Raw genomic sequence first — 25,211 nt, 5'->3', positions numbered from 1 at the left:
TGCTGTTAACCTGCGATTTCTGAGGCTGGTGACTCGGATAAACTTATCCTCAGAAGCAGAGGTGACTCTTGGTCTTCCTTTCCTGGGGCGGTCCTCATGTGAGCCAGTTTCTTTGTAGCGCTTGATGGTTTTTGCAACTGCACTTGGGGACACTTTCAAAGTTTGCCCAATTTTTCGGACTGACTGACCTTCATTTCTTAAAGTAATGATGGCCACTCGTTTTTCTTTACTTAGTTGCTTTTTTCTTGCCATAATACAAATTCTAACAGTCTATTCAGTAGGACTATCAGCTGTGTATCCACCAGACTTGTGCACAACACAACTGATGGTCCCAACCCCATTTATAAGGCAAGAAATCCCACTTATTAAACCTGACAGGGCACACCTGTGAAGTGAAAACCATTTCTGGGGACTACCTCTTGAAGCTCATCAAGAGAATGCCAAGAGTATGCAAAACAGTCATTAAAGCAAAAGGTGGCTACTTTGAAGAACCTAGAATATAAGACATATTTTCAGTTGTTTCACACTTTTTTGTTAAGTATATAATTCCACATGTGTTAATTCATAGTTTTGATGCCTTCAGTGTGAATGTACAATTTTCATAGTCATGAAAATACAGAAAAATCTTTAAATGAGAAGGTGTGTCCAAACTTTTGGTCTGTACTGTATATATATATATATATATATATATACACTGCTCAAAAAAATAAAGGGAACGCTCAAACAACACATCCTAGATCTGAATGAATGAAATATTCTCATTAAATACTTTGTTCTGTACAAAGTTGAATGTGCTGACAACAAAATCATGCAAAAATCATCAATGGAAATCAAATTTATTAACCAATGGAGGCCTGGATTTGGAGTCACCCCCAAAATTAAAGTGGAAAAACACACTACAGGCTGATCCAACTTAGATGTAATGTCCTTAAAACAAGTCAAAATGAAGCTCAGTATTGTGTGTGGCCTCCACGTGCCTGTATGACCTCCCTACAACGCCTGGGCATGCTCCTGATGAGGTTGCGGATGGTCTCCTGTGAGATCTCCGCCCAGACCTGGACTAAAGCATCTGCCAACTCCTGGACAGCCTGTGGTGCAACGTGACGTTGGTGGATGGTGCGAGACATGATGTCCCAGATGTGCTCAATCGGATTCAGGTCTGGAGAACGGGCGGACCAGTCCACAGCTTTAATGCCATTATCTTGCAGGAACTGCTGACACACTCCAGCCACATGAGGTCTGGCATTGTCCTGCATTAGGAGGAACCCAGGGCCAACCGCACCAGCATATGGTCTCACAAGGGGTCTGAGGATTTCATCTCGGTACCTAATGGCAGTCAGGCTACCTCTGGCGAGCACATGGAGGGATGTGTGGCCCTCCAAAGAAATGCCACCCCACACCATTACTGACCCAGTGCCAAACCGATCATGCTGAAGGATGTTCCAGGCTGTCACATGTGCTCAGTGTGAACCTGCTTTCATCTGTGAAGAGCACAGGGCGACTTTGCCAATCCTGGTGTTCTGTGGCAAATGCCAAGCATCCTGCACGGTCTTGGGCTGTGAGCACAACCCCTATCTGTGGACGTCAGGCCCTCATACCACCCTCATGGAGTCGGTTTCTAACCGTTTGTGCAGACACATGCACATATGTGGCCTGCTGGAGGTCATTTTGCAGGGCTCTGGCAGTGCTTCTCCTGTTCCTCCTTGCACAAAAGTGGAGGTAGCGGTCTTGCTGCTGGGTTGTTGCCCTCCTACGGCCCCCTCCACGTCTCCTGGTGTACTGGCCTCTCTCCTGGTAGTGCCTCCAGCCTCTGGACGCTACGCTGACAGACAAAGCAAACCTTCTTGCCACAGCTCGCATTGATGTGCCATCCTGGATGAGCTGCACTACCTGAGCAACTTCTGTGGGTTGTAGAGTCCGTCTCATGCTACCATGAGTGTGAAAGCACAACCAACATTCAAAAGTGACCAAAACATCTGCCAGAAAGCATTGCTACTGAGATGTGGTTTGTAGTCCCCACTTGCAGAGCCACTCCTTTTATTGAGTGTGTCTTGATAATTGCCAATAATTTCCATCTATTCTCTATTCCATTTGCACAACAGCATGTGAAATTGATTGTCAATCAGTGTTTCTTCCTAAGTGGACAGTTTGATTTCACAGAAGTTTGATTTACTTGGAGTTATATTCTGTTGTTTAAGTGTTCCCTTTATTTTTTTGAGCAGTGTATATATATATATATATATATATGTATGTATATATAAAACCATATAATATAGCATGAGAGATCCTGTAGCCAGGAGCCAATTCAGTCAGTGCATATAACTTTATATATCTGTGGACAGTATAACACATCCAGTGTACATATTGTTATATACCATCTGGTGTCTGTAGCCATGGTATATTATATATTGGTGATCCTGGACCCTGAGGAGGGGAACACATGGCATTACCAGGAATGCTATGTGTTCTGCTTAGTTAAGGGTTAAATGGCGGGAGAATGGCTTTCCCGCCGCTTTCAGATGGTCATGTAGCTAGGAGAAGTTAGGGAATTGATTGGATCTAAGGCCCGGCCATTCAGGGCACCGTAACAGGGGAGATATGTTTTCTGCCCTGGAGATGGACCGTGATTGGAGCGGGTATCAGCTGGGGGATATAAGGGAGCAGTGCCGGAGGTTCATGTCTGTCCTCCGGCACTGTCGTACCTGAAGTGCTGCCCTGCCCTCCCTCCATGAATTTTTGGCACGGCCTAGCGTTAGTCGTCCAGGTATCTGGATGGACAGGTAGTTGATTAACGGGCTTAAGCCTCATGGCCGAGCTGCGGTGTTGGAAAAATGGTTTGAACCTTTTAAGTCATTATGTTAATATGGTTATATTTATATGATATGTTTTAATATTTTAATAAAGGCTGTGGCCAATCTTTTATCCACCAAGTCAATGTGTCAAGCAGTATTTGTTATGCGCTGTTTGGGTAGAGAGTTAGATTAATGTGTAATGCCTTTGCAATGTATCTGTAAAAATCGAAAGCTATACTTTGGCTCTGTATGGCATCTGATTTTTTTTACGCACCCAGACTTGAATGTGCGAGTCTCATCTGATTTATAGAAGAAACCAGAGCACGCTGCACTATTTTTCTCACACAAATTCAGTGAAAAAAAAATGTCTCATCTGCACTGTGTCACTGAATAACAATGGTCCGAGTGTGGTCCGTTATTTCAACACACAGCACCCGGACCAAAAATACAATCCTGTGAATGAGCCCCAATCCTGGCTAGAAATCAGACATGAATTGCAGCAGCTGCTTACTGATGGTCTCCTGGCCAATCTCCTGCCAGCTTCCAGGATTTAAACCACAGAGAGGAAGCAGTCAGCAGATTGTGTGCTGTGATGAGGGCCTTTATGAGAGGGTGTAAAGATGGCAGCTGTGATGACCAGGGTAAGTGGAAGGGCTCTGGCGGGTGCAAGGGTTAAGTTACTTGCATGTTGTCTGGTTATAGGTAAATTCCACTTTTACATTGTGCTGCTGTTTTATGAGATTTGCATTGCTGGGATCTTCATGGTTGAGGCATGTCATTGTATGATTTTCCAATTTTTTTTTTTTGTCTTATTGCTGAAACTAGAACTTGGCTTCTTCACTCTTTTTAGGCCATTAAAAAAAAAAAACCCTTGTTGCTTACTGAAATTCCTGCTGTGACTTTGCTGCTTGCCTACAGGACTGAGTTAGTACTGGGCTAGCTGAGGCCTAACCCTGACAGCACATGTAACTCCTTTAGTGATATGGGTTAGGATTAGTGATGAGCGAGCACAAAAATGCTCGGGTACTCGTTGCTCGGGTCGAGCAAATTGGAATACTCAGGTGCTCGACCCGAGCAACGAGCCCAATGTAAGTCTATGGGAAACTCGTACATTTTTCAGGCGGCTCCCCCCGGCGGTCTGCAGAGGGCCTAAAAATTGCCCAAATGGATGGGAACAGTGCTCAAATGACATGGGGAAGACCCCTGGAAGCATTTCTGACTCCCAGGACACTACTGTCTACAACGTTGTCAGAGTATTACACCACTTTTACGGACTCACAATAAAACATACAAAAACAAGACCAAAATGGATTTTCCTGGGAAATATATTAAGGAACATCCTTTCCAGGGTAATGACTTGTATATAAGGCAAAATAAATAACCAAAAATACTCCTCCACACCTTGGGCTATGTTCACACGTAGCGTTTTTGATACGTTTTTGCACTTTTGCATTGCTTTCAACAAAGACAAATGCATTCACTGGGAAATGTAATTTTAATATTTTACAACCTTATCTGGCACTGTGGTGTGTGACACATCATCAGACACATGCATACAGTGCTGAAAAGACATGGGAACAGCATGGGGAAGACCTCTGGAAGCATTTCTGACTCCCAGATCACTGCCTAAAAGTGTGCCCATCATAAGTGATCCTTGGTGCATGCGAAGATGCCTCCCGCCATGCACCTGTCGTTGCAGACTTGCAACAATCACTGTCCACGTCCTTGTCCCAGTGCAGCGTTCAGTTGTCCCTACCCCATTCCTTGAAATGCAAACGCAAGTATGCAGCCAGCCACCCACCCACCCACAGGCTGCAATACTACACTGCCAAATTTTTGACAGCTGCTTGCACTTGAAAATGTGGCCTTTTAGGCTCGTGGAGGCGGAAGCTTTTGATAACCTCATGCAGGAGGCGGCCGGTTGTCCATACTCCTGTCCCCAGCTGCCACTGTTTCTCCCGGTGTCGTCTCCTCCTTCCACAAGCACGGTTCCCACAACATTACCCGTGCCCTCCCCAGTGCAATTACTGGGAAGGACCGCCTAACCACAAACACGTGGACAGGTGAATGTGGCCAGGGAAGGTACGGAGCCAGTCCACAGCTTTTTTTGCTGAGTTGTATTTCACCACAGCCATATTCTTTAGCTTGGTGAAAGGACTTGGGAAACCATATCTACCCAGCTGTCATTTCTCCCAAGAAGTCTTCTAAAGCTGCTTTCACTTGAAATGTGGCCTTTTAGGCTCGTGAAGTCGGAAGCTTTTCAACCTCATGCCAGCAGCGGCTGGGTGTCCAAACTCGGTCCCCAGCCGCCACTGTTTCTCCTGGGTTTGTCTCCGTCTTCCACAAGCACGGGTCCCACAACATTACCTGTGCCCTCCCCAGTGCACATACTGGGAAGGACCGCCTACCCACAAACACGTGGACAGATGAATGTGGCCAGGGATGGTACGGAGCCAGTCCACAGCTTTTTTTGCTGAGAGTTGTATTTAGCTCGGTGAAAGGACTGGCATAGAGGGAAATCGTATCTACTCTGGGTGTCATTTCTCCGTCACCAGGTTCCGCCCATTGTCACACACGACCATGCCTGGCTGTATGTTCAGCGGTAAGAGCCACAGATCAGGCTGCTGTGTTACAGCTTTCAACAACTCTGCAGTGCTGGGCGGTTTGTCAATTAAGCATTAAGCATGTTATCTTCAGCACAGCCTGTTGCCGCTTGGCCAAGGCAGTGCTGCAGTGCTGTCAGCTTGTGACTGATGTGGTCATTTTGGAGATGGAGGAGGAGGGGCATGAGCTGAACAATGTGATTACATTGAGGTTAAATTGGTGACGCTGTTTTTTATACTAAAGAAAGATCCTATTGTTTTGTTTTTTTACGTTATTTTTTAAGACAAATGTATTCACTGGGAAATGTCATTTTAACATTTTACAACCTTATCTGGCAATGTGGTGTGTGACACATCATCAGACACATCCTTTTTTATTTATGATGGAGGGACTCTGAAAGTCATAAAGCCTATTTTTATAGGGACATCAGACGGCCCTTACTATTCTTAAAAGGCCAGCAGTCGGCCCTAGCTATTGTTAGAGAGCCATCAGCCGGCTATGCTCTCTTGTTCCCATTATTAATAAGTAGGTCTCCTATACTGTTATTGCGTATCCAGTGACTGGAAGGGCTGCCAAAAATTTGGACGCAACCCAATACACCTTTGAAGAGACATAGAGGAGGGTCTCAGTAAAAAAAATGTTCCCATTATAAAGGAGCGGGTCTCCTATAGTGGTAATGCCCATGCTGTGACTGCAAGGGCTGCCAAAATTTGGGAAAAACCCCACTAAGAATTTAAAGACACATAGAGCAGGGCCAGAGTAACAAGGTACGACATGTTCCCATTAGAAAGGAGAAGGTCTGCTATATAGATATAGGGTATGCAGTGTGTCCAACGGCTGACCAATTTTAGGAAAAAACCCACTAAGGATTTAAAGACACGCGGAGCAGGGCCACAGTAACAAGGTACGACATGTTCCCATTAGAAAGGAGAGGGTCTGCTATACAGTTATAGGTTATGCAGTGAGTCCAACGGCAGACCAATTTTAGGAAAAACACCACTAAGAATTTAAAGGCACATAGAGCAGGGCCACAGTAACAAGGTACAACATGTTCTCATTAGAAAGGAGAGGGTCTGCTATACAGTTATAGGGTATGCAGTGAGTCCAACGGCTGACCAATTTTAGGAAAAACCCCACTAAGAATTTAAAGACACATAGAGCAGGGCCACAGTAACAAGGTACGACATGTTCCCATTAGAAAGGAGAGGGTCTGCTATACAGTTATAGGGTATGCAGTGAGTCCAACGGCTGACCAATTTTAGGAAAAACCCCACTAACAATTTAAAGACACATGGAGCAGGGCCACAGTAACGACAAATTCCCATTAGAAAAGAGAGAGTCTCCCATAGTGTTGGCCTATGCAGTGAATGCAAGGGCTGCCAAAAATTTGGCACTTCAATACCCCTTGGAAGAGACGTGGAGGATGGCCTCATAAAAAAAAAAATGTTCCCATTAGAAAGGAGCGGGCCTCCTATACTTGTAATGCCCATGCACTAAGTGTATGGGCTGACAAACATTTACCCCTGAGGGGTATACATGAACATACTGTATAAAAAAAAATTTTTTGTGCCCATCATAAGTGATCCTTGGTGCATGCGAAGATGCATGCAAAATTTTAACGGGCATCATAAACACCCTTTAAAAAAATTATGTGGGTGTTGCATCACGGACCACGGTCATCATGGTGATGTGGTGGAGGATGAGGAGAAGGAGGAGGACAAGAGCAAATAGCCAAAATCAGGAAGCGTATACCCATGTGTGGGTGTGAAAAGGTGCATGGGAATACACCTCCCAAGAAAAGACACTGGATTTGAGTTTCTTACGCTGCTATCATTCGGTGGTGTTGAGAAGCCTGGCCCAATCCAGCCCTTGTTCATTTTTATAAGAGTCAGCCTGTCAGCATTTTTAGTTGACAGGCAGATAATTGATTTTTGGGCCTTCTGTGTAACTGCCAGGTACCACTGACCTAGATGCTGTACCGAAATCTCGCACATCAATCTGCTCATCTCTAGTGTCTAGCAGTGGCTGTCCCTATTGACTACACGTAAACCCTCAGTCATACTGATCATTCTATTATAATGGGAAGTCGGAAAAGATAAGTGTTGGCAGGACAAGTGTCTTGTCAATAGCCAACTCATGTCTATGGCCACCTTAGCATCCGGAAAGCCATTCTCCAACCTACCATAAAAATGGAGGATAGGTAAAGGCTGTTAGAGCCTCAGCTAAACCTCACTTATAAGAAGTCATGTAACAGTTATTTTAAAATAATAATGTAAATAAAACACAAGTCCGGATAAATGTCATTTTCCAAAACTTTATTTAGCATTGACTTTTTAATTTAAATCATTAAAGTATAAACTCTATTTTAAATGTAAAAAAAGCTGCAGGGGCAACAGTTTTTCTTCCGAAACTCCTTTGTGGTCAAGTTGTTCTGCTGTCAAAGGCCCTGCTTGTTCTTGGTCTTCCCCATCGTGCAAATTCTGAAGACCAGGATTGCTCCTCGGGGTCAGGCTTTTGTTGACCAGTCATGAGGTCAGAATGCCATGGAGATATATAGCCTTCAGTTTAGGAAAGCAAGAGGGGAATAAGATGAATGTGATGTACTGACAAGACAGAGCTAAAAAAAACAATATGTATGAAATAATATGTGACGTTGCAAGTTGCACAAAAACTGGGCCACAATGACCAAAGTGCAGTAGCATTTAAGAGCTTACAAAATGCATGTTTTAAAGAGAAACTGTCATTTGCCATTAATATGATTTTTTTTTTCCAAAACAACTTCAGGGAAACAAAATCATTTAGACCAGGTAAAATATTTCCATATTTATGGCAAGTGACAGATCCTCTTTAAAGAAGAACTCCCGACAAACATATTATCTTGTAAACCTTTCTAGATACAGGGAAGGAAATAATTATTTGATCAATTTCTGTTTTTGTAAGTTTGCCCACTGACAAAGACATGAACAGTCTATAATTTTAAGGGTAGGTTAATTTTAACATTGAGAGATAGAATATCCCCCCAAAAAATCAAGAAAATCACATTGTATAAATTAGATACATTTATTTGCATTTTGCAGTGAGAAATAAGTATTTGATCCCCTACAAACCATTATGAGTTCTGGCTCCTACAGACTAGTTAGACGCTCCTAATCAACTTGTTACCTGCATTAAAGACAGCTGTCTTACATAGTCACCTGTATAAAAGACTCCTGTCCACAGACTCAATTAATCCGTCAGACTCTAACCTCTACAACATGGGCAAGACCAAAGAGCTTTCTAAGGATGTCAGGGACAAGATCATAGACCTGCACAAAGCTGGAATGGGCTAAAAAACATAAGTAAGACGCTGGGTAAGAAGAAGACAACTGTTGGTGCAATAGTAAGAAAATGGAAGAAGTACAAAATGACTGTCAATCGACATCGATCTGGGGCACCATGCAAAATCTCACCTCGTGAGGTAGCCTTGATCATGAGGAAGGTGAGAGATCAGCATAAAACTACAGAGGGGGAATTTGTTTATGATCTCAAGGTAGCTGGGACCACAGTCACCAAGAAAACCATTGGTCAGGCGAGTACAGAGTATCTTCAGCATGCTCGGTGATATGTTTGAATCACTCCCATGTGCATGATTTGCGTCTGTTTGACAGCTTTAATACATGTGAAGAATGCTTGTTTCTTAAGCATTCCTCACATGTATTAAAACTGTCAAACAAGCACGCTGAAGATACTTGGTACTCGCCCGAGCATACTCGTCGAAAGGGTTAACTGAACATACTCGCTCATCACAAGAGCAGGCCCATCTGAAGTTTGCCAATGAACACCTGGATGATTCTGTGAGTTATTGGGAGAAGGTGCTGTGGTCAGATGAGACAAAAATTGAGCTCTTTGGCATTAACTCAACTCGCTGTGTTTGGAGGAAGAGAAATGCTGTCTATGACCCAAAGAACACCATCCCCACTGTCAAGCATGGAGGTGGAAACATTATGTTTTGGGGGTGTTTCTTTGCTAAGGGCACAGTACTACTTCACCGCATCAACGGGAGAATGGATGGAGCCATGTACTGTAAAATCCTGAGTGACAACCTCCTTCCCTCCACCAGGACATTAAAAATGGGTCGGGACAGGGTCTTCCAGCAAGACAATGACCCAAAACATACAGCCAAGGCAACACAGGAGTGGAGGGAGTTGAAGCTTCGAGTTGCCAATCGACAGCCTCAAAATCTGAATGATTTAGAGATGATCTGCAAAGAGGAGTGGACCAAAATTCCTCCTGACATGTGCGCAACCCTCATCATCAACTACAAAAAAAGTCTGACTGCTGTGCTTGCCAACAAAGGTTTTGCCACCAAGTATTAAGTGTTGTTTTCTAGAGGAATCAAATACTTATTTCTCACTGCAAAATGCAAATAAATTTATCTAATTTATACAATGTGATTTTCTTGATTTTTGGGGGGATATTCTATCTCTCAATGTTAAAATTAACCTACCCTTAAAATTATAGACTGTTCATGTCTTTGTCAGTGGGCAAACGTACAAAAACAGCAAGGGATCAAATAATTACTTCCTTCACTGTATGTATGCTATGTAGTATTATCGTGTTACAATACTTACTGATCACCTTCTACCCCAGTTTTCAGTGCCGCCTAGGTTCATTAAAAGCTGTTAGAATTTTTTTGCACACCGCCAAATCTTTGTTCAATTAGTCCATAACCCCGATCTTATGAAACCTTTTCTTCATCCCAATTGAGCTTAATGGCATATGGCTGAAAGAGATCTTCCCCATCAGAATCACCCTACATGTAAACTTCAGGGAATCCAACAATGGCTAAAAATTTCTGACCATCACATCACACCGCATTCACCTTTCCATCTTCCAGTAATCAACTTGACAGCAGGCAGCCTACACTGCCCTTTTAGCGAGTCCACTTGTATTCCTATATAGGACAGTCTTGAAAATGGAAAATATTTTTTTTGGAATTCCATTAATAATTTCTCCTCTTCTTCCTCACTACCTGTCTAAGTCTGTCTCCGCTGACTTAGGTTAAAAAAAAAAAAAAACATCCACGTACTCTCCTTCCCTGATGCTCTTACTACAAATGTATAAGTGGATGACAATGAACACACCCTGCGCTGTGACTAGTATCTCACTGTTCTGAGCTTTCAGCCATGTAGTGATCACCTCTTTCTTATAACACTTCTCAGCTTTCAAACACTTTATTAACGTGTTAAACATATTTCCTTCCTTACTGCATGCATCTTCATCTGACCATACAGCCCCATCCAATGAATTAGAATAAGACTTACTTGGCTACTGCGGTGCTGCTTGGATTGTGTCCTTGCTGTGACTTGCTCTTGGTTGGCCGCTGTTTGCTGCGTGAGACCTCCATGCCCCGGCCACCTCTTATCGTCTAGTGTCCACATCTTGTTGCACCTTGTCGCTGCTTCGATCTCTGCAACAACAGACACTGTGCGAGTATGCGTTCACATGTGATTTCACTGAGGATGCAACAAATTCCTGCCCACGCCAATTACTCCCTGTACGTGGCCTGTGCTGTGACTACTCACCTAATCCTGGATGCTGTCCATGCTTCCCAACCTAAATTTGTCCTGGCCTCTGTTCCTTACATCTCCTAGTTCTGAGTCCATGATCTGCTCCTGCTATATACTGGTTATGTCCAAGGCCTATTTCTAGTTATAGCTTGTGGTCATGAACCTGATCCCGGCTGTGTCCCTGGTGCCATGATCCTGGATGCAGCTCTTTGCTGTGTCCTAGTTATCCGTCACTCTGCTTACAGCTCCACATCTGGTACTTAAAGGGGTTTTCCAATGAACAAAAGTTCATTTTAATCAATACATCTTGGAATAATAATAATTTCCACAATTGGATGTGTTTAAATAAAATGTTCCTGTGCTAAGATAATCTTATAAATGTGCCCCTGCTGTGTACTGTGTAATGACCCGACTTCTGTGTGCCACTGAAGCACATGGCCCGAACAGATGCCACATAAGCACATGGTCTGATGTCCACATGCTGCTGAAGCATGCGGCCCGGCGTCTCTTTGCCACCAAAACACACGGCCTGGCATCTGCGTGCCACCAGAGCACACAGCTCAACTTCCACGTGCCAACAAAGCACGTAGCCTGGTTTCCGCTTGTCACCGAAGCATATGACCCAGCATCCGTATGCCACTGAAGCATATGGCCACGTCATCGAATGTCACTGAAACACACGGCCCCGTGTCCATGTGCCACTGAAGCACACAGAACAACGTCCATGTGCCACCGAAGCACATGGCTTCACGTCCGGTTTCCACCGAAGCACATGGCTCCTCTTCTCGGTGCTACCGACGCACAAAGACCGGCCTCGTGTCTGGGTGCCACCGAAGCACACAGACCTGCGTCCGTGTGCCACCGAAGCACTCTGCCCCGCCTCCGGGTGCCATCGAAGCACATGGCCCCATGTGTAGGTGCTACCGAACACACAGACCCGCGTCCGGATGCCACCAAATCACACGGCCCCGCTTCTCGGTGCTACCGAAGCACAAAGCTTGGCGTCCAGGTACTACCGAAGAACACGGCTCCACGTATGAGTGCCCCTGAAGCACATGGCCCTGCGTCTAGGTGCCACCTAAGAACACAGACCCACGTCCGTGTGCCACCGAAGCACATGGCCCGTGTCTAGGTGCCACCAAAGCACACAGACCTACGTCCTTGTGCCACCAAAGCACATGGCCCCGCTTCTCTGCGCCACTGAAGCACAAAGACCGGCGTCCAGGTACCTCCCAAGCACACGGCTCAACATACGACTGCCACTTTAGCTCTCTTCCCCGTATCCGGGTGCCACCGAAGCACACGAACCCCTAAACAGGTGCCACCGAAGCACACAGCCCCACATAAGAGTGCCATTGAAGCACATGCCCCTGTGTCTGGGTACCACCAAAGCACACAGACCCACGTCCATGTGCCAAATAAGCACAGGGCCCTGCGTACTGGTGCCACCAAAGCACATGGCTCCCGCTTCTCGGTGCTACTGAAGCACAAAGACCAGCGTCCAGCTACCTCCGAAGAACACGGCTCCACGTACGATTGCTCATGAAGAACACGGCTTCGTGTCTGGGTGCCACCGAAGCACACGACCCCGTTGAATGGGTGCCACCGAAGCACACAAACCTGCATCTGGGTGCCAACGAAGCACACGACCTCCCTGTACAGGTGCCACCGAAGCACACGGCCCCGCATGCGAGTGCCACCGAAGCACACAGACACGTGTCTGGGTGCCACCGTAGCACACAGACCCGCGTCTGTGTGCCACCAACGCACTCTGCCCCGCGTCTGGGTGCCACCGAAGCACATGGCCCATGTCTAGGTGCCAACGAAGCACACAGACCCGCGTCCGGGTGCCACCAGAGCACACGGCCCCACGTCCGGATGCCGCCAAAGCACACAGCCCACATACGGGTGCCACCGAAGCACACAGACCTGAATCCGGGTGCAACTGAAGCACACGGCCCCACGTCCGGGTGCCGCCAAAGCACACGGCCCCGCATCTACGTGCCACCGAAGCACACAGACCCGCGTCCATGTGCCACCGTAGCACTCTGCCCTGCGTCCGGGTGCCACCGAAGCACTCTGCCCCGCGTCCGGGTGCCACCGAAGCACATGGCCCTGCTTCTCGGTGCTATCGCAGCACAAAGTCTGGCGGCCGTGTACCACCGAAGCACACAACTCCACATACGAGTGCCCCTGAAGCACATGGCCTGGTGTCTGGGTGCCACCGTAGCACACAGACCCGTGTCCGGGTGCCACCAAAGCACATGGCCCGGTGTCTAGGTGCCATCGTACCACACAGACCCGTGTCTAGGTGCCACTGAAGCACACAGACCAACATTCATGTGCCACCGAAGCACATGGCTCCTCGCCGCACATACGGGTGCCACCGAAGCACACAGACCTGAGTCCGGGTGCAACCGAAGCACACGGCCCCACGTCCGGGTGCCGCCAAAGAACTCGGCCCCGCATCTAGGTGCCACCGAAGCACACAGACCCGCGTCCATGTGACACCGAAGCACTCTGCCCCGCGCCCGGGTGCCACCGAAGCACATAGCCCCTTGTCTAGGTGCCACCAAAGCACACAGACCCGCAATCGGGTGCCACCAAAGCACACGGCCCGGCTTCCGGGTGCCATCGAAGCACACAGCCCCACATACGAGTGCCACCGAAACACATAGCCCCGCATCTGGGTGCCACCAAATCACACAGACCCGCATCCATGTGCCACCGATGCACTCTGCCCCGCGTCCGGGTGCCACCGAAGCACATGGCACCATCTCTAGGTGCCACCATAGCACACATACCCATGTCTGGGTGCCACCGAAGCACACAGACTAACGTCCATGTGCCACCGAAGAACATGGCCCTACATCCGGGTGCCACCGAAGCAGAAAAAACTGCGTCCGGGTACCTCCGAAGTACACGGCTCCATGTATGAGGGCCCCTGAAGCACACGGGCTCGTGTCTGGGTGCCACCGAAGCACACAGACCCGCGTCCGTGTGCCACCATAGCACTCTGCCCCGTGTCCGGGTGCCACCGAAGCACACGGCCCCACATACGAGTGCCACCGAAGCACACGGCCTCGTGTCTGGGTGCCACCGAAGCACAGACCCATGTCCGTGTGCCACCGAAGCACTCTGCCCCGCGTCCGGCTGCCACCGAAGCACATGGCCTGGTGTCTAGGTGCCACCGTAGCACACAGACCCATGTCTGGGTGCCACCGAAGCACACAGACCAACGTCCATGTGCCACCGAAGCACATGGCCCCTCGTCCGGTTTCCACCGAAGCACATGGCCACGCTTCTCGGTGCTACCGGAGCACAAAGGCCGACATCCGGGTACCTCCGCAACACATGGATCCACGTATGAGTGCCCCTGAAGCACACGGCTTCGTGTCTGGGTGCCACCGAAGCACACAGACCAACGTCCATGTGCCACTGAAGCACATGGCCCCTCATCCGGTTTCCACCGAAGCACACAGACCCGTGTCTGCGTGCCACCGAAGCACACAGACCAGCGTCCGGGTGCCACCGAAGCACATGGCCCTGCTTCTCGGTGCTATCGCAGCACAAAGACTGGCGTCCGTGTACCACCGAAGCACACAACTCCACATACAAGTGCCCCTGAAGCACATGGCCTGGTGTCTGGGTGCCACCGTAGCACACAGACCCGCGTCCGGGTGCCACCGAAGCACATGGCCCGGTGTCTAGGTGCCACCGTAGCACACAGACCCGTGTCTAGGTGCCACTGAAGCACACAGACCAACGTTTATGTGCCACCGAAGCACATGGCTCCTCGCCCAGTTTCCAGCGAAGCACATGGCCCCGTTTCTCGGTGCTACCGAAGCACAAAGACCGGCGTCCGGGTACCTCCAAAGCACAAGACTCTACGTACGAGTGCCCATGAAGAACACGGCCTCGTGTCTGGGTGCCACCGAAGTACACAAACCTGCATCCGGGTGCCCCCGAAGCACATGGCCCCTCGTCCGGTTTCCACCGAAGCACATGGCCAGGCTTCTCGGTGCTACCGGAGCACAAAGGCTGGCATCCGGGTACCTCCGCAACACATGGCTCCACGTACGAGTGCCCCTGAAGCACATGGCTTCGTGTGTGGGTGCCACCGAAGCACTCAGACCCATGTCCGGGTGCCGCCAAAGCACACGGCACACATACGAGTGCCATCTAAGCACACGGCCCCACGTCCGGGTGCATCTGGGTGCCACCGAAGCACATGGCCTCCCTGTAAAGGTGCCATTGAAGCACACAGACCCGTGTCTGGGTGCTACCGAAGCACACAAACCCGCGTCCATGTGCTACAGAAGCACACAACCCTGCATCCAGGTGCCACCGAAGCACGTGGCCCCGCTTCTCGGTGCTACCGAAGCACAAACATCGGCGTCCGGGAACCACCGAAGAACACGGCTCCACGTACTAGTGCCCCTGAAGCACACAGCCTCGTGTCTGGGTGCCACCGAAGCACACAGAACCGCGTCCGTGTGCCACCGAAGCACTCTGCCCCGCGTTCGGGTGCCACTGAAGCACACAGCCCCACATACGAGTGCCACCAAAGCACACGGCCCCGTGTCTGGGTGCCACCGAAGCACACAGACCCGCATCCGTTTGCCACCGAAGCACATGGCCTTGTGTCCGGGTGCCACCGAAGCACATGCCCCCTGTCTAGGTGCCACCAAAGCACAGACCCGCATCCAGGTGCCACCAAAGAATACTTCTCCAGCCTCGTGTCTGGGTGCCACTGAAGCACACAGACCCGCGTCCGTGTGCTATCATAGAACTCTGCCCCGCGTCCGGGTGCCACCGAAGCACAAGGCTTCACATACGAGTACCACCGAAGCACACTGCCACGTGTTTGGGTGCTACCGAAGCACACGAACTTGCATCCATGTGCCACCGAAGCACATGGCCCCTCGTCCAGGAACCACCGAAGCACACAGACCCGCATCTGGGTGCCACCGAAGAACATGGTCCCACTTCTCAATGCTACCGAAGCACAAAGACCGGCATCCGGGTACCTCCAAAGCACACGGCTGCACGTACGAGTGCCCCTAAAGAACACGGCCTTGTGTCTGGGTGCCACCGAAGCACACAGACCCACATTCGTGTGCCACCGTAGCATTCTGCCCCGCGTCCGTATGCCACCGAAGCACATGACCCCTTGAACAGGTGCCACAGAACCACACACCCCTGCATAAGAGTGCGACCGTAGCACATGACCCCATGTCTAGGTGACACCGAAGCACACAGACCCACGTTCGGGTGCCACCGAAGCACATAACCCCGTGTCTAGGTGCCACCGAAGCACACGGCTTCACCTACGAGTACCACCGAAGCACATGGCCCTCGCCCGGGTGCCACCGAAGCACATGGTCCCGTGTCTAGGTGCCACCAAAGCACACGGAGCCGCATATGGGTGCCACCGAAGAACATGGTCCCACTTCTCGGTGCTACCGAAGCACAAACACTGGCGTCCGGGTACCTCCGAAGCACACGGCTGCACGTACGAGTGCCCCTGAAGCACACGGCCTTGTGTCTAGGTGCCACCGAAGCACACAGACCCACATTCATGTGCCACCGTAGCTTTCTGCCCCGCGTCCGTGTGCCACCGAAGCACATGACCCCCTGAACAGGTGCCACAGAAGCACACAGCCCTGCATAAGAGTGCGACTGAAGCACAAGACCCCATGTCTAGGTGACACCGAAGCACACAGACTCACAACCGGGTGCCACCAAAGCACACGGCTTCACATACGAGTACCACCGAAGCACACGGCCCCGTGTCTGGATGCCACCGAAGCACACACACCTGCGTCTGTGAGCGACCGAAGCACGTGGCCCCTCATCTGGGTGCTACCGAAGCACATGACCCCGTGTCTAGGGGCCACCGAAGCACACAGACCCGCGTCCGGGTGCCACCGAAGCACATGGCCCTGCTTCTCGGTGCTACCGAAGCACAAATACCGGCATCCGGGTACCACCGAAGCACTCGGCTCCACATATGAGTGCCCCTGAAGCACACAGCCTCGAGTCTGGGTGCCACCGAAGCACACAGATCCGCGTCCGTGTACCACCATAGGACTCTACCACGCTTCTGGGTGCCACCAAAGCACACAACCCCCTGAATGGGTGCCACCGAAGCACAAAGCTCCACATACGAGTGTCACCGAAACACACAGCCCCGTGTCTGGGTGCCACCGAAGCACACAGACCCGCATCCGTGTGCCACCGAAGCACATAGCCCTTCGTACGGGTGCCACCAAAGCACATGTCCCCGTGTCTAGGTGCCACCGAAGCAAACAGACCCACATCCGGGTGCCACCGAAGCACACAGCCTTCCTGTACGGCTGCCACCAAAGCACATGACCCGTGTCTAGGTGCCACCAAAGCACACAGACCCGCATCTGGGTGCCACCAAAGCACACGGCCCCGCTTCTCGTGTTACCAAAGCACAAAGACCGGCGTCCCTGTACCATTGAAGAACACGGCTCCACGTATGAGTGCCCCTGTAGCACACAGCCCCACGGCCATGTGCCACCGTAGCACTCTGGCCCGCTACCGAAGCACAAAGAATGGCGTCTGGGTACCTCCGAAGTACACGGCTCCACATATGAGTGCCCCTGAAGCACACGGCCTCGTGTCTGGGTGTCACTGAAGCACAGACCCGCGTCCGTGTGCCACCATAGCACTCTGCCCACGTCTGGGTGCCACCAAAGCACACGGCCCCAAATACGAGTGCCACCGAAGCACACGGCCCCATGTCTGGGTGCCACCGAAGCACACAGACCCGCATCCGTGTGCCATCGAAGCACATGGCCTTGCGTCTGGGTGCCACCGAAGCACATGGCCCCGTGTCTAGGTACCACCGAAGCAAACAGACTCGCATCCGGGTACCACCGAAGCACACGGCCCCGCTTCTCGGTGTTACCGAAGCACAAAGACCGGCATCCAGGTACCATTGAAGAACACAGCTCCATGTACGAGTGCCCCTGAAGCACACTGCCTCGTGCCTGGGTGCCACCGAAGCACACAGACCCATGTCAGTGTGCCACCGAAACACTCTGCCCCGCGTCCGGGTTCCACCGAAGCACATGGCCCGGTGTCTAGGTGCCACAGTAGCACACAGAACCGTGTCTGGGTGCCACCGAAGCACACAGACCAACGTTCATGTGCCACCGAAGCACATGGCTCCTTGCCCGCTTTCCACCGAAGCACATAGCCCCGCTTCTCGGTGCTACCGAAGCACAAAGACCGGCGTCCGGGTACCTCCAAGGCACAAGACTCCACGTACAAGTGTCCATGAAGAACTCGGCCTCGTGTCTGGGTGCCACCGAAGTACAGGGCCCCGTTGAATGGGTGCCACCGAGGCACACAAACCTGTATCCGGGAGCCCCTGAAGCACACAACCTCCCTGTACAGGTGCCACCGAAGCACACAGATCAGCGTCCAGGTGCCACCGTAGCACAAGGCCCCGCTTCTCAGTGCTACCGAAGCACACAGACCGGCGTCTGAGTACCACCGAAGCACACGGCTCCGCATACGAGTGTCCCTGAAGCACAAGGCCTTGTGTCTGCATGCCACCGAAACACACAGACCCGCGTCCGTGTGCCACCAAAGCACTCTGCCCCGCGTCTGGGTGCCACGAAGCACATGGCCCATGTCTAGGTGCCACCGAAGCACACAGACCCGCGTCCGGGTGCCACCGTAGCACACGGCCCCACATCCGGATGCCGCCGAAGCACACAGCCCACATACGGGTGCCACCGAAGCACACAGACACGAGTCCGGGTGCCACCGAAGCACACGGCCCCACGTCCGGTTGCCACCTAAGCACACGGCCCCTCATCCGGGTGCTGACAAAGCACGCGGCCCCCCATCTAGGTGCCACTGAAGCACACAGACCCGCATCCATGTGCCACCGAAGCACTCTTCCCCGTGTCCGGGTGCCACCGAAGCACATGGCCCCTTGTCTAGGTGCCACCAAAGCATACAGACCCGCATTCGGGTGCCACCGAAGCACACGGCCCGGCTTCCGGGTGCCATCGAAGCACAAAGCCCCATATACGAGTGCCACCGAAACACACGCCCCGTGTCTGGGTGCCACCGAAGCACATGGCCCCGCATCTGGGTGCCACCAAATCACACAGACCCGCGTCCATGTGCCACCGATGCACTCTGCCCCGCGTCCGGGTGCCACCGGAGCACATGGCACTATCTCTAGGTGCCACCATAGCACACATACCCGTGTCTGGGTGCCACTGAAGCACACAGACTAACGTCCATGTGCCACCGAAGCACATGGCCCCACGTCTGGGTGCCACCGAAGCACATGACCCCGCTTCTCAGTGCTACCGAAGCACGAAGAACGGCGTCCGCGTACCTCCAAAGTACACGGCTCCACGTACGAGGGCCCCTGAAGCACACGGCCTCGTGTCTGGGTGCCACCGAAGCACACAGACCCGCGTCCATGTGCCACCATAGCACTCTGCCTCGCGTCCAGGTGCCACCGAAGCACACGGCCCCACATATGAGTACCACCGAAGCACACGGCCATGTGTCTGGGTGCCACCGAAGCACATGGCCTGGTGTCTAGGTACCACTGAAGCACACGGTCCGGCGTCCGTGTGCCACAGAAGCACATGGCCCCACGTCTGGGAGCCAGAGAAGCACAAGGCCAAATGTTTGGGTGCCACTTAAGCACACGGCCCCGGTTACTGATGCCACCGAAGCACACGGTCCTGTATACGGATGCCACCGAAGCACACGGCCCCACATACGAGTGCCACCGAAGCACACGGCCTCGTGTCTGGGTGCCACCGAAGCACACAGACCCATGTCCGTGTGCCACCGAAGCACTCTGCCCCGCGTCCGGCTGCCACCGAAGCACATGGCCTGGTGTCTAGGTGCCACCGTAGCACACAGACCCATGTCTGGGTGCCACCGAAGCACACAGACCAACGTCCATGTGCCACCGAAGCACATGGCCCCTCGTCCGGTTTCCACCGAAGCACATGGCCACGCTTCTCGGTGCTACCGGAGCACAAAGGCCGACATCCGGGTACCTCCGCAACACATGGATCCACGTATGAGTGCCCCTGAAGCACACGGCTTCGTGTGTGGGTGCCACCGAAGCACTCAGACCCATGTCCATGTGCCACCGAAGCACTCTGCCCCGCGTCCAGGTGCCACCGTAGCACACAGACCCGTGTCTGGGTGCCACCGAAGCACACAGACCAACGTCCATGTGCCACTGAAGCACATGGCCCCTCATCCGGTTTCCACCGAAGCACACAGACCCGTGTCTGCGTGCCACCGAAGCACACAGACCAGCGTCCGGGTGCCACCGAAGCACATGGCCCTGCTTCTCGGTGCTATCGCAGCACAAAGACTGGCGTCCGTGTACCACCGAAGCACACAACTCCACATACAAGTGCCCCTGAAGCACATGGCCTGGTGTCTGGGTGCCACCGTAGCACACAGACCCGCGTCCGGGTGCCACCGAAGCACATGGCCCGGTGTCTAGGTGCCACCGTAGCACACAGACCCGTGTCTAGGTGCCACTGAAGCACACAGACCAACGTTTATGTGCCACCGAAGCACATGGCTCCTCGCCCGGTTTCCAGCGAAGCACATGGCCCCGTTTCTCGGTGCTACCGAAGCACAAAGACCGGCGTCCGGGTACCTCCAAAGCACAAGACTCTACGTACGAGTGCCCATGAAGAACACGGCCTCGTGTCTGGGTGCCACCGAAGTACACAAACCTGCATCCGGGTGCCCCCGAAGCACATGGCCCCTCGTCCGGTTTCCACCGAAGCACATGGCCAGGCTTCTCGGTGCTACCGGAGCACAAAGGCTGGCATCCGGGTACCTCCGCAACACATGGCTCCACGTACGAGTGCCCCTGAAGCACATGGCTTCGTGTGTGGGTGCCACCGAAGCACTCAGACCCATGTCCGGGTGCCGCCAAAGCACACGGCACACATACGAGTGCCATCTAAGCACACGGCCCCACGTCCGGGTGCATCTGGGTGCCACCGAAGCACATGGCCTCCCTGTAAAGGTGCCATTGAAGCACACAGACCCGTGTCTGGGTGCTACCGAAGCACACAAACCCGCGTCCATGTGCTACAGAAGCACACAACCCTGCATCCAGGTGCCACCGAAGCACGTGGCCCCGCTTCTCGGTGCTACCGAAGCACAAACATCGGCGTCCGGGAACCACCGAAGAACACGGCTCCACGTACTAGTGCCCCTGAAGCACACAGCTTCGTGTCTGGGTGCCACCGAAGCACACAGAACCGCGTCCGTGTGCCACCGAAGCACTCTGCCCCGCGTTCGGGTGCCACTGAAGCACACAGCCCCACATACGAGTGCCACCAAAGCACACGGCCCCGTGTCTGGGTGCCACCGAAGCACACAGACCCGCATCCGTTTGCCACCGAAGCACATGGCCTTGTGTCCGGGTGCCACCGAAGCACATGCCCCCTGTCTAGGTGCCACCAAAGCACAGACCCGCATCCAGGTGCCACCAAAGAATACTTCTCCAGCCTCGTGTCTGGGTGCCACTGAAGCACACAGACCCGCGTCCGTGTGCTATCATAGAACTCTGCCCCGCGTCCGGGTGCCACCGAAGCACAAGGCTTCACATACGAGTACCACCGAAGCACACTGCCACGTGTTTGGGTGCTACCGAAGCACACGAACTTGCATCCATGTGCCACCGAAGCACATGGCCCCTCGTCCAGGAACCACCGAAGCACACAGACCCGCATCTGGGTGCCACCGAAGAACATGGTCCCACTTCTCAATGCTACCGAAGCACAAAGACCGGCATCCGGGTACCTCCAAAGCACACGGCTGCACGTACGAGTGCCCCTAAAGAACACGGCCTTGTGTCTGGGTGCCACCGAAGCACACAGACCCACATTCGTGTGCCACCGTAGCATTCTGCCCCGCGTCCGTATGCCACCGAAGCACATGACCCCTTGAACAGGTGCCACAGAACCACACACCCCTGCATAAGAGTGCGACCGTAGCACATGACCCCATGTCTAGGTGACACCGAAGCACACAGACCCACGTTCGGGTGCCACCGAAGCACATAACCCCGTGTCTAGGTGCCACCGAAGCACACGGCTTCACCTACGAGTACCACCGAAGCACATGGCCCTCGCCCGGGTGCCACCGAAGCACATGGTCCCGTGTCTAGGTGCCACCAAAGCACACGGAGCCGCATATGGGTGCCACCGAAGAACATGGTCCCACTTCTCGGTGCTACCGAAGCACAAACACTGGCGTCCGGGTACCTACGAAGCACACGGCTGCACGTACGAGTGCCCCTGAAGCACACGGCCTTGTGTCTAGGTGCCACCGAAGCACACAGACCCACATTCATGTGCCACCGTAGCTTTCTGCCCCGCGTCCGTGTGCCACCGAAGCACATGACCCCCTGAACAGGTGCCACAGAAGCACACAGCCCTGCATAAGAGTGCGACTGAAGCACAAGACCCCATGTCTAGGTGACACCGAAGCACACAGACTCACAACCGGGTGCCACCAAAGCACACGGCTTCACATACGAGTACCACCGAAGCACACGGCCCCGTGTCTGGATGCCACCGAAGCACACACACCTGCGTCTGTGAGCGACCGAAGCACGTGGCCCCTCGTCTGGGTGCTACCGAAGCACATGACCCCGTGTCTAGGGGCCACCGAAGCACACAGACCCGCGTCCGGGTGCCACCGAAGCACATGGCCCTGCTTCTCGGTGCTACCGAAGCACAAATACCGGCATCCGGGTACCACCGAAGCACTCGGCTCCACATATGAGTGCCCCTGAAGCACACAGCCTCGAGTCTGGGTGCCAACGAAGCACACAGATCCGCGTCCGTGTACCACCATAGGACTCTACCACGCTTCTGGGTGCCACCAAAGCACACAACCCCCTGAATGGGTGCCACCGAAGCACAAAGCTCCACATACGAGTGTCACCGAAACACACAGCCCCGTGTCTGGGTGCCACCGAAGCACACAGACCCGCATCCGTGTGCCACCGAAGCACATGGCCCTTCGTACGGGTGCCACCAAAGCACATGTCCCCGTGTCTAGGTGCCACCGAAGCAAACAGACCCACATCCGGGTGCCACCGAAGCACACAGCCTTCCTGTACGGCTGCCACCAAAGCACATGACCCGTGTCTAGGTGCCACCAAAGCACACAGACCCGCATCTGGGTGCCACCAAAGCACACGGCCCCGCTTCTCGTGTTACCAAAGCACAAAGACCGGCGTCCCTGTACCATTGAAGAACACGGCTCCACGTATGAGTGCCCCTGTAGCACACAGCCTCGTGTCTGGGTGCCACCAAAGCACACAGACCCACGGCCATGTGCCACCATAGCACTCTGCCCCGCTACCGAAGCACAAAGAATGGCGTCTGGGTACCTCCGAAGTACACGGCTCCACATATGAGTGCCCCTGAAGCACACGGCCTCGTGTCTGGGTGCCACTGAAGCACAGACCCGCGTCCGTGTGCCACCATAGCACTCTGCCCACGTCTGGGTGCCACCAAAGCACACGGCCCCAAATACGAGTGCCACCGAAGCACACGGCCCCATGTCTGGGTGCCACCGAAGCACACAGACCCGCATCCGTGTGCCATCGAAGCACATGGCCTTGCGTCTGGGTGCCACCGAAGCACATGGCCCCGTGTCTAGGTACCACCGAAGCAAACAGACTCGCATCCGGGTACCACCGAAGCACACGGCCCCGCTTCTCGGTGTTACTGAGGCACAAAGACCGGCATCCAGGTACCATTGAAGAACACAGCTCCATGTACGAGTGCCCCTGAAGCACACTGCCTCGTGCCTGGGTGCCACCGAAGCACACAGACCCATGTCAGTGTGCCACCGAAACACTCTGCCCCGCGTCCGGGTTCCACCGAAGCACATGGCCCGGTGTCTAGGTGCCACAGTAGCACACAGAACCGTGTCTGGGTGCCACCGAAGCACACAGACCAACGTTCATGTGCCACCGAAGCACATGGCTCCTCGCCCGCTTTCCACCGAAGCACATAGCCCCGCTTCTCAGTGCTACCGAAGCACAAAGACCGGCGTCCGGGTACCTCCAAGGCACAAGACTCCACGTACAAGTGTCCATGAAGAACTCGGCCTCGTGTCTGGGTGCCACCGAAGTACAGGGCCCCGTTGAATGGGTGCCACCGAGGCACACAAACCTGTATCCGGGAGCCCCTGAAGCACACAACCTCCCTGTACAGGTGCCACCGAAGCACACAGATCAGCGTCCAGGTGCCACCGTAGCACAAGGCCCCGCTTCTCAGTGCTACCGAAGCACACAGACCGGCGTCTGAGTACCACCGAAGCACACGGCTCCGCATACGAGTGTCCCTGAAGCACAAGGCCTTGTGTCTGCATGCCACCGAAACACACAGACCCGCGTCCGTGTGCCACCAAAGCACTCTGCCCCGCGTCTGGGTGCCACGAAGCACATGGCCCATGTCTAGGTGCCACCGAAGCACACAGACCCGCGTCCGGGTGCCACCGTAGCACACGGCCCCACATCCGGATGCCGCCGAAGCACACAGCCCACATACGGGTGCCACCGAAGCACACAGACACGAGTCCGGGTGCCACCGAAGCACACGGCCCCACGTCCGGTTGCCACCTAAGCACACGGCCCCTCATCCGGGTGCTGACAAAGCACGCGGCCCCCCATCTAGGTGCCACTGAAGCACACAGACCCGCATCCATGTGCCACCGAAGCACTCTTCCCCGTGTCCGGGTGCCACCGAAGCACATGGCCCCTTGTCTAGGTGCCACCAAAGCATACAGACCCGCATTCGGGTGCCACCGAAGCACACGGCCCGGCTTCCGGGTGCCATCGAAGCACAAAGCCCCATATACGAGTGCCACCGAAACACACGCCCCGTGTCTGGGTGCCACCGAAGCACATGGCCCCGCATCTGGGTGCCACCAAATCACACAGACCCGCGTCCATGTGCCACCGATGCACTCTGCCCCGCGTCCGGGTGCCACCGGAGCACATGGCACTATCTCTAGGTGCCACCATAGCACACATACCCGTGTCTGGGTGCCACTGAAGCACACAGACTAACATCCATGTGCCACCGAAGCACATGGCCCCACGTCTGGGTGCCACCGAAGCACATGACCCCGCTTCTCAGTGCTACCGAAGCACAAAGAACGGCGTCCGCGTACCTCCAAAGTACACGGCTCC

Source organism: Phyllobates terribilis, unplaced genomic scaffold, assembly GCF_046119375.1.
Source record: "Phyllobates terribilis strain yellow unplaced genomic scaffold, ASM4611937v1 Scaffold_299__1_contigs__length_2334479, whole genome shotgun sequence".
NCBI lineage: Eukaryota > Metazoa > Chordata > Amphibia > Anura > Dendrobatidae > Phyllobates > Phyllobates terribilis.
The sequence above is the reverse complement of the archived record's forward strand: the minus strand, read 5'-3'. Positions refer to the sequence as shown.